The following is an 8,885-nucleotide window of genomic DNA, read 5'->3' on the forward strand; positions in this document are numbered from 1 at the left end:
AAAATGCCCTTCTGAATCCTCCAGAGGAAGGGGTGACTACTCAAAGGAAATTGGGATTACATTCTTCTAAAACAATTTTTGCCACGTTGGTATGTTTGCAGCAGCTTTGACTCTGTTGTGCAAACTTTCTTGGTTTGTCTGGCAAGATACTCGGGTCTTCAAGATAAAGCGTGAGTGTTTTCCTCCCTTAGAGTCAGCATAAATTCAACAATAAGGGGGCTGGTGCAACCATCCCAGATATAGAGACCTCTTCCAGCCCTTTTCCAGAACTCAGGGCTAATTTCTGAGTCCTGCAAGCTACTGTTCCTGCTCAGGACCTGTTTCTGTTGGAGACCAGCTGGGTCTGGGGAGACATTAGGCCAAGCCACCCAGGCACTCAAGACAGGCAGTTATGACCTGGCACTGAGACAGGATTCATCCTGTTTAAGACTCCATCTATTGCCATGAATCTCCTCCATGTTCTCCTGCTGTTTTGCAGACTGAAAACAGGGGTGCATATTCTTTCCAGGCCAGGGAAGACTGAGAGCACCAGTATTTGGCTCCACATGACCTTGGCTTCCATCCTGACTGTCCACCCCAGGTCCCCTTCTTGCTCTGGGGCAAGCCAAAACTTATGCTGACTTATGTCTGGCCAACACCACACAGCATTTCCATGTATGCAATCAGAAAGGGGCGATGGAAGCTTACCTGGCCACTTTCACAATATTCAGAAGTTTGCACAAATTCAGAGGACTCGGGGTGTTATGGAGATTTCTGACGTCCAACATGTTCCTACTTCAACTCCTAACAGCCTCCTCCTCTGTAACTGAGACTCAGACCCTGATGGTTTCTTAGACACCCAGAGTAGGTTTCCAATTTAACTGCAAATATTGAAGTCCGAAGCACCCTCAAGAAGGGTGGAAATGAACCATGATGCCAGAAGACCCAATGGAGTTGCAAGTCTCTCACCCTGAAAGAAAAGGAAGCCCAGGAATTCCCTTAATTTAAATTGTCAGAATCTCCATGCCCTTCCTGCCTCACTCTTCTAAGGAATTAAAAGATTTGAGTTCTGGACAAGAAAGTCCCAATGTAAAGAAGTAGCAAGATAGAACTAAAAACACACAGGCTGTACCTGCCAGCACATACTTTCTTTCATTCAAAAAGCCATCCTTTATTGCCTGGTGCAAGGCACTAAACTAGGTTTCAGAGAGTCAGGAACAACACAAGGTTCCTGCCTTCAGGGTGCTTGCAGCCTACAGGAAGATCTGGTGGGGTCAACATTATTCACCCATTTTGTCTGGAAAACTGTTTGCCACTGAAGTGGCAAAAGAAGGTGCCACGAGATGACCTGTGCACAGCCAGAGCAGGGCACCATGGGCTCTGCTGCATTCCACGCAGTGACCGGAACTTTGGTCCAAGCGAAAGGAAAGTTCCAGAAGTGAGTGAGGTCTTTGCGACACAGGAGGTAGGGAGAGCTGAGTTCACTTGTTCGATCCAGGCTTTGATCCACTTCCTGATGATTAGCCATTGGGTTCTGTAATTTGCAAAGAAGAGAGAGATTTTTACCACCCAATTAAAGGCTCAATTCTTTTCCCCCCTTTGTGGCTGGTTTGACACTCCAAATCTTTCCATGGAATTTAACCTGGGCACAGTGAAAATGGAGGTAGGAAGAGGGCGCTCTTTGCCACTGGATACCAGGTGCCCTGTATCTGGGGGCAGCCTGAAGCCACAGCTGGTAGCTGGACCAACTGTGCTGGAGCTGCAACCCAGGCCAGTTGGACTATGTAAAGAATCATCTCGGGGATCCATGATGGGTGAATGAATCCATTAATTGAAGGTGTCTGTTTTTGAACTCCCCACAAGGAGGGCAACCCTGGGGAATGGTTAAAAGGCAGGACTTGAACTTGGCCTGTGGATTCGAATTTCAGCCCAGCCTGGTAAAATGGCCTTAGGGGAAGTTACTGAACTAGGGTTATACACCTCAGCACCAGTGGGGCATTTGACAAGTAATGAGCAACGACTATGATTACCACCACTTTCACAATAATCAGAAGTTTGTACAGACTGACAGGAGTCAGGGTTCCAAGCATATCAATGTGCCAGATTAACCCCCAAATAAACAAGTGACAGAGGAGCAGGAAAAGTTTTTCATTGTGCCTTCTTGGGCCAAAATGCCATGGTAGAGTGGTTCCCAGCTGTGAGCTCTTCTCCAGCATCTATGTAGCTCTGAGGGCCCTGTTTGGTATTGGGGACCGGATCTGTTGAACTCCTAGAAATAGACAACTGGAAGCCAGGTGGATGCTGAGGAGCACTGGCCTCCCTGTCCTCTTCAACTGGGGAATGAGACCTTTGGCGACGCCTCTGCATCCAGACCTTTCTTAGGGCTGCAAAGGAGGACGCAGGGGGGAGCCTAAGAAGATTAAGAAGAATCTACTGCACGTTTGGTGAACACATTTCAACGTCATTAGTGCTGTCATCTCCATTTTACGGATGAGAAAGCCGAGGTGTTAAGTTATTAAATTGCTCTGGAATCCATTATAGGTTTGACTAACTTCAAATCCCATACTCTAAGAGCCCGTTGCCTAGTTTCTTCAACCTTGAGCTCCCACGAATGGACGCAGGCAGTCAGAAGTAGGGAAGAAGGAAGGGAGGAAGAAAGGGGGAGAGAAGAGGAAGGAAAGGAAGAAAACACTGCCGCATATACAAGAACTAGTCTCCTGAAGCAGAAATCCATGTAAAAAGTTATTTAACTTTTAAAAGAAATTGTGTTTCAAGATTATTCCGCAGGCCTTTTATTTTAAAAAGCATCATTTTACCGGAAACATCGGAAAAGCAACGACGGGGTGTGGCAGTGTTGTGGGAAGATGTTGTCGCCGAGATTGTGGGCGGGGCCGCCCGGGTTTGCGTGGGGCGCACCCACACTGGCTAGCAACAGGAGCTGTGTGTTCTATTATCCAAACCGGATCGAACTCTACGAATAGGAGACTCACACAGCCCCACTCAACCCGAGAAACAGTCTCAGGCGCCCATGTTTTTGCCCTTAAACTCTGGCTTCCTTGCTCCCTGGCCGGGGTTTAGTACGACTCTCAGGGATCCCTGGGGAGGAGGAGGGTGAAGGGAAGCCTGTGGGCTAGGCTTTCCGTCCTCCTTTTAGATTAGTGGGCTCCTGGCTAGATCCGCCCTGTGAGCCTAGTAGGATGTACATTAAAACACAGGGCGGGGAAAATACGGAGAGGAGGTTTAGAGAGCTGTTGGGTTTTGGGTTATTGCGGGTTTTTTTCCCCCTCTCTCCACCTCCTAGTTCGGTTCTTACAGAGTTGTGTGGACAGAGGTCTGTAGAAACAGGTTAGAATCAGGTTTCCCCTGGTCCTTCCGCGTTGCTTATTCTGAACGGTAAAAAATGCATGTAAAATTAGCTGCTCCAAACCACAAGTGTGCTTAAGGCGAGATTGTGGACTTGGAAATATCACAATGGGTAAATAGTGAGAAGTGGACTTCCGCGCTTTGCGCAGTAGCATTTAGTCCGGAGCGTCCCAGACTGCGTCTTGACAAATTTCGGGCTCCACAGGGCTCCTAACTCTTATCACTGGTATCACTGGTCCCATCAGGCGAGAAACGCTTCCCCGCTCTCCTTCCGCAGAGGACTGGGCGAGTTTACTCGCGCTCTTCAGGGACGAGCGCACCAGATGAAAAGAAACACCGAATCCACGCGTACTACCCTCTCGGACGCATAACTTGGCTTTCAGTTGAGTCTCTAGAACCGCAGGAGACCACTGGCCCCGGCAGGCGACTGCAGTTAGCGAAACGGACGCCTGGCGGGGCGGCAAAGCCCAGGAGGTGTCTGCGCTCCAGTGCGTTCCCGGCTGTCCCGCGCATAGCACGCTAGCCTCGCTCGGAAGCCCCGTGAGCCTCGGCCGGGCCCGCAGTGGGGCAGAGACCAGGGGGTCCCAGACCGAGGCCCTCGCCACGTTTGGGCGTCCTCCACTGGCGTGAATAAACACGCTCCTCACTTCCCCTCAGAAACTGGGTGACAAAGGTCTGAGAAGAAGCCTGGGACCGGTAAGTCCCAAGGTGAGCGCGTTGCCCGCTGCTCGATCTCCGAGGGGTGACGCGGTTCTGAGCTGCGCCAGTCTGGGAGAAAGCCTCTGGAAGCTATCTCCTTCGGTCTCTTTCCAAATTAGTATATTAATAATGGTTAGACGGGGTGGGAAAAATCAAAGGAAACACTCCAATCCCTGGACCAACTGTGACCTTCGCAGTTTCGGAGCTCTCTAGGCTGACTTTTTTACCATCAAGGGTAAAGAGGTATCCACAAGAATCAGCCAGAAGCTGTGCCTTCTCATGGGCGCGGAGGTCTTCCCTACCTCACCCTCTCACAGTGCTCTGGCCAGCCCCAGGAGCGGGACCCCGGGGGCCGCCAGCGAGGGTCGCCGGCGGGGGAAAGCGTAGGGGTGCGACGACTGGCGCTGGTTCTGCGCCCTCGGGCCCAGGAGTCCCGGACGCGTCTGGTTTGACCGCGCTTCCGCCCAGGCCCCAGCTGTGCCTCGCCCAGGTCTCCGCAGGTCTGACCCGAGCGGGTTCTCGAAAGCCGGTGGAAGGCTGGAAGCCGGGGCACGCGCGGATTCAGGAAGCCAAGATGCCGAAGGTTGCTTGAGGAAACTCCAGGTTAAGTTCCCTCAAACATGTGGTTACTCACCGCGAGGAGCTCAGAGGCAAAGGGTTCAATAGTCAAGTTGGTGGGGACTTTCCCTACTTAAAGTAATAATTTGCTAATTCGGATCTATTGCTTTTAAATATCGAGTTCCAGAGACCTTTGTCAATGCAGGCTTAATTTCATCCTACTGATGAAGGATGTTTATAAACGGCTCCTGTGGAGGAAGCCGAGTGTGAAAATATCAGTTTTATGCCTTTTGATAAGAATAACCGAGGTGGAAGGCTTATTAGGCGATTACAAATTTCGCAGCTGCTCGCCGCCCAATTAGGCAGCTCTTCGCGGTGAGTGGAAACTGTAGGGGTCAGAACGGGCTGGTGTTCCCGCTCTCCATTCCCGGACCTCCAATCAAGGCCTGGCTCCCCGAGACCCAGACCTCTTCCCTGACGCCCTCCGGGTTTAGGGAGACACACCGAGCGCCTCCCAGCTCGCCAGGGCCTCCTCCCAAGCCTCTCTGGATTTTTTTTTTGTTCGTTTGTTTTGTTTTTTGGGTTTTTTTCCCCCCCTGAGCCTTGCAAAAAGCCCTGCAGTCCAGGGGTGTTGGTTAGTCCCTTGGGTGGGCTTGCGGTCTCTGATTTTCATTTAAGGATTTTCACTTAAAGCCATCTAGAAATTTCTAGTAGGTCGGAATCGCCCCCAACGCGGGCGATTTCTCTCCCACCTGCAGAAATACGAGTTGATGTTTTTTGGTGCGTCTTCCTTCGACCAAAATTGGCTTCAATTGGAGTTTGGGCTAAAAACCCTTCTTACAAAGACAAACAGAGCACTGGTTTTTAGCGCAAGAACCTAACTTTGCAAAGCAGCGGGCGAACTTTTCCTTTGCCCCGCGGAGGAGGAGTGTGGGTAAGAAGTGTGACGCGAGCTCCAAGAAGCCGCGCCACATTCAGGAGCAACCCCTCGGTGTCTTCACCCCTGACAAAGGGTCAGGAGGTCCTTGGGCCCAGCACCAATGGGACGCTCAGCACCGATATTCAGGGCAAGTACCTACACACACACCCCTCCTCCCACCTCCGCACGCAACCCCAGCCAAGGCTTACATTGCCGAGCACATTGAAATAGACTCACCGCCGGGAGGCCTACCGTGCGAGGCTGTGGGCGCACAATCACATCGCGGGAAAAGGTCTGCGTCCGGCAGTGCGTCAGCAGTTAAGTGAACGCCAGACCACTGTTTTAGGTCTTCTTATGTCTGACGACCATTCCTCTTCTCCATGCCCAGAAGCCTCTAAAAGTGAATCATTTCCAACACTGATGCAGAGATAGGGGCTCTTAGATCAAGATTAGTATTTTGAAAACTTGATTGAGAGCCGAGCCGACTGATTAGGCGAGGGTGGGTGGAAAGACCGCATAAACGCCCGCGCCCCCGCCCTACTTCCCCAAACAGCTCAAAAGCGCTCTCGGGATCTCCGAATGACCCGCGCGATGAATTCTCCCGGATAGTAGCCAAACAGTACCCCAGATTCACTTTGCAGACCCTAATAAATAGAAACTGTAACTAAATCTCTGAACTGGATCTTTATTTCTAATTTTTCAATCCTCTCTATGCACGGCCTGATAGAGCCAATGTTCTGACGACTCTCTTTCCATTCGGAAGAGCCATCTCGAGATTGATGCTATTTCATGGAAAATGCATTATGTGAATTTTCCCCCAAATACTAATTTTTGCACTTGATGAAAAACACAAGACTTTCTGTTCTCCACGCACAGGTTAGCGTTTTGAGAAGAAGTTGGTCCACCCTAAGTCTTCAGTTCTGTAAGAGGGCACAGATCACAGCGTCCTCTATCCCCCCTCTTCTTCATAAATTTAAGTGAGATCTCCCAGAAAGGACCGGAAGGGGGATGGCTAATATTAACGTGTGCGCAGCTGCACAAAAAGGAAAACAATGGCAATAGGAAAATGCTCTAGGGACCCTCGTGTTTATGGGAGAAAAATGTACATAAGGGAAAACTAAATTTGCAGTGGTTGTTTTGTCCCAGACTGTTATACAGGCTCACTGCAGTACAGGAAAGGCTACCTATCTCTGCTTATGCCCCTCCTGTAGGCTGCTGTTGACCTGTTTAGGCAAGAGTCCTTCCATCTTACTCTTTAGACAAATGAGGCAAGGAGATAAGAATCTGTAAGATTAGATATCTATATATATATATATACATATATATACATATACATATATATACATATATAGACATATATATATCTTGCCATCTAATTGAAGCAACGCCACATGATTTTACTAAAGGCCTTTAGGAAACGGAGACTCCCAGGTATTCTTACGTTTTGCTTCTTAAAAGGGAAACTTGGATATAAAAATTATTGTTAAATAGTCCCTTTACATACTACATAATGAAGTAAAATTTGTACCATAAAGAAGCTATTTAAGGAAACATACCCTCCAATCCTAATCAAAATTACGGTATTCTGAGAACACCACCCCCTTCGCAAACCCGCAGCCAAAATTTGAGGCAGGAGCTGGTCCCTTCTAGGGCTTAAATTTTGTCTAGGAGGAGATGAAAGAGCAATACTATTAGCAACATACTTTTGTCTTTCTTGTAGCCTTGATTTCAAATGTAGTCGCAAATCATAAGCTTTTGTGCTGCTCAGATGTTCCTTCTTTATCTTAATGAGAAAACTTTTCGCAAAGGGAGCGCCAACCTCTGATAAGTCAGCCCCCAGGCTGCCAGGGAGCGGTCGAGTTCCCCGGCTACACCGGAGAGCTGCATGTTTCAGAAGAATGACTAAAAAGTTTAAGTCACTCAGACCTCCGCTTCCCCTTCTGCTTGCTGCAGAAAGAGATGTAACCTGAATCTTTGTTTAGGTTTTGGTTGGGGAGCGAGAATTAAAAAGCCACGGCAAATGCAGAGAGCAGATTTTTTTTTTTTTTAAGTCAAAAGTTAACAGGCCATTCCCAATGTTTTTTTTTTTTTCTTTAATAGTAAATCTGGAGTAAGTTGGCTTGCCCTGATAAAGATCTTAACATGTACAGAAGGCGGGTTTTCCTTAGGAGGTGAGGCTATTCCTCCAGGAAAAGACTCTCCCCCCCCCAACCCCCCCACACACACCCCCTTCCCTCCCTTTATGCAAGGTTCCACCCTCTGGAAAACAAAACTTTTTTTTTTTTTTTCCTTTTCCTGGAGGCACTGAGTTCAGTGAAGTTGGGATAGGAATCTTAGGAACAGCCCGTCAGTGGAAACGGCCACAGCGGCCTCTTTGGACGAAGACTTGTTTGTAGCTTTCTTACTCTTCTCGGGGTCGGATTTATTAGTGTATTGGGGCGGGGGAGGGGGTCAGACCGGCAGGCACGGACAGCCGCTGACCCTCTGGAGTTGGTATGTGATAAGCAGCCCTAGCAGTGCCATGTATTGGAAAAGCGATCAGATGTTTGTGTGTAAACTAGAAGAAAAGGACGTGCCGGAGCTGGCAGTTCCCCCTAAGAAGGTGAGCGAGCCGACGTCTGGCCAGACCAGCTGAATTGCAGTTTCCATACAACGCGAGCTGTTTGGGCTCCTAAACGAGGTTCAGAAATTACCTGTAACGGCCTCAACTTCAGACCTGGCAATTTTTTTTTTTTTATTACGTAGTAGCGTTAGTCAGTAATCATTGCCTCCCCTCCCCACAAGCTCACTTAACCTGAGGCATGGAGACTGTAATTTGGGAGACGAAGCCTCGAGCCTAAGGCGTTCTCGGGTACATGTGAGTCTTGCTTTTGTTCTATTTGCCGTGGTGATTGATCTTGGCGGTGGGGAAGAGCGTGTCGGGAGGTCCGGGCGGCTGTCGGGTGGGACTAGAGGCTTGGCTCCGTGCGTGCAGCTGCCCGCGGGCACTGGCCGGCGGAAAGGCGCGGAACCCGCCGCAGCGCGACCCGCGCTGACGCGGGCGCACGCACAAACACAAGAAGTCGTGGCTCCTGGAAGGCCCTGGGGCATCCCAGGGAGGGCCAAGAGGGCCATTTTACTTAAAATACCAAAAAACAACAACAACCCCCAGGGCACGCGAATCACACCTTTCGTCTAATCTAGTAAGTGGGGGAAAACTGACAAGCTCTCACGTCACTCTGGAGGCAGGACCCGTGGGTGTCTCGCGTTTTAAGTTTGAAAATCATCTGCAGCCTGTTCGAGCGCGGCAGAGGGTCCCGCACCGGATACCGCTGACTTGATCTTTGCTGGGACGGTGGCGGGAAACAGCCGGCGAACGCGGGGCTTT

The sequence above is a fragment of the Acinonyx jubatus genome, chromosome C1, assembly GCF_027475565.1.
Source record: "Acinonyx jubatus isolate Ajub_Pintada_27869175 chromosome C1, VMU_Ajub_asm_v1.0, whole genome shotgun sequence".
Classification (NCBI taxonomy): Eukaryota; Metazoa; Chordata; class Mammalia; order Carnivora; family Felidae; genus Acinonyx; species Acinonyx jubatus.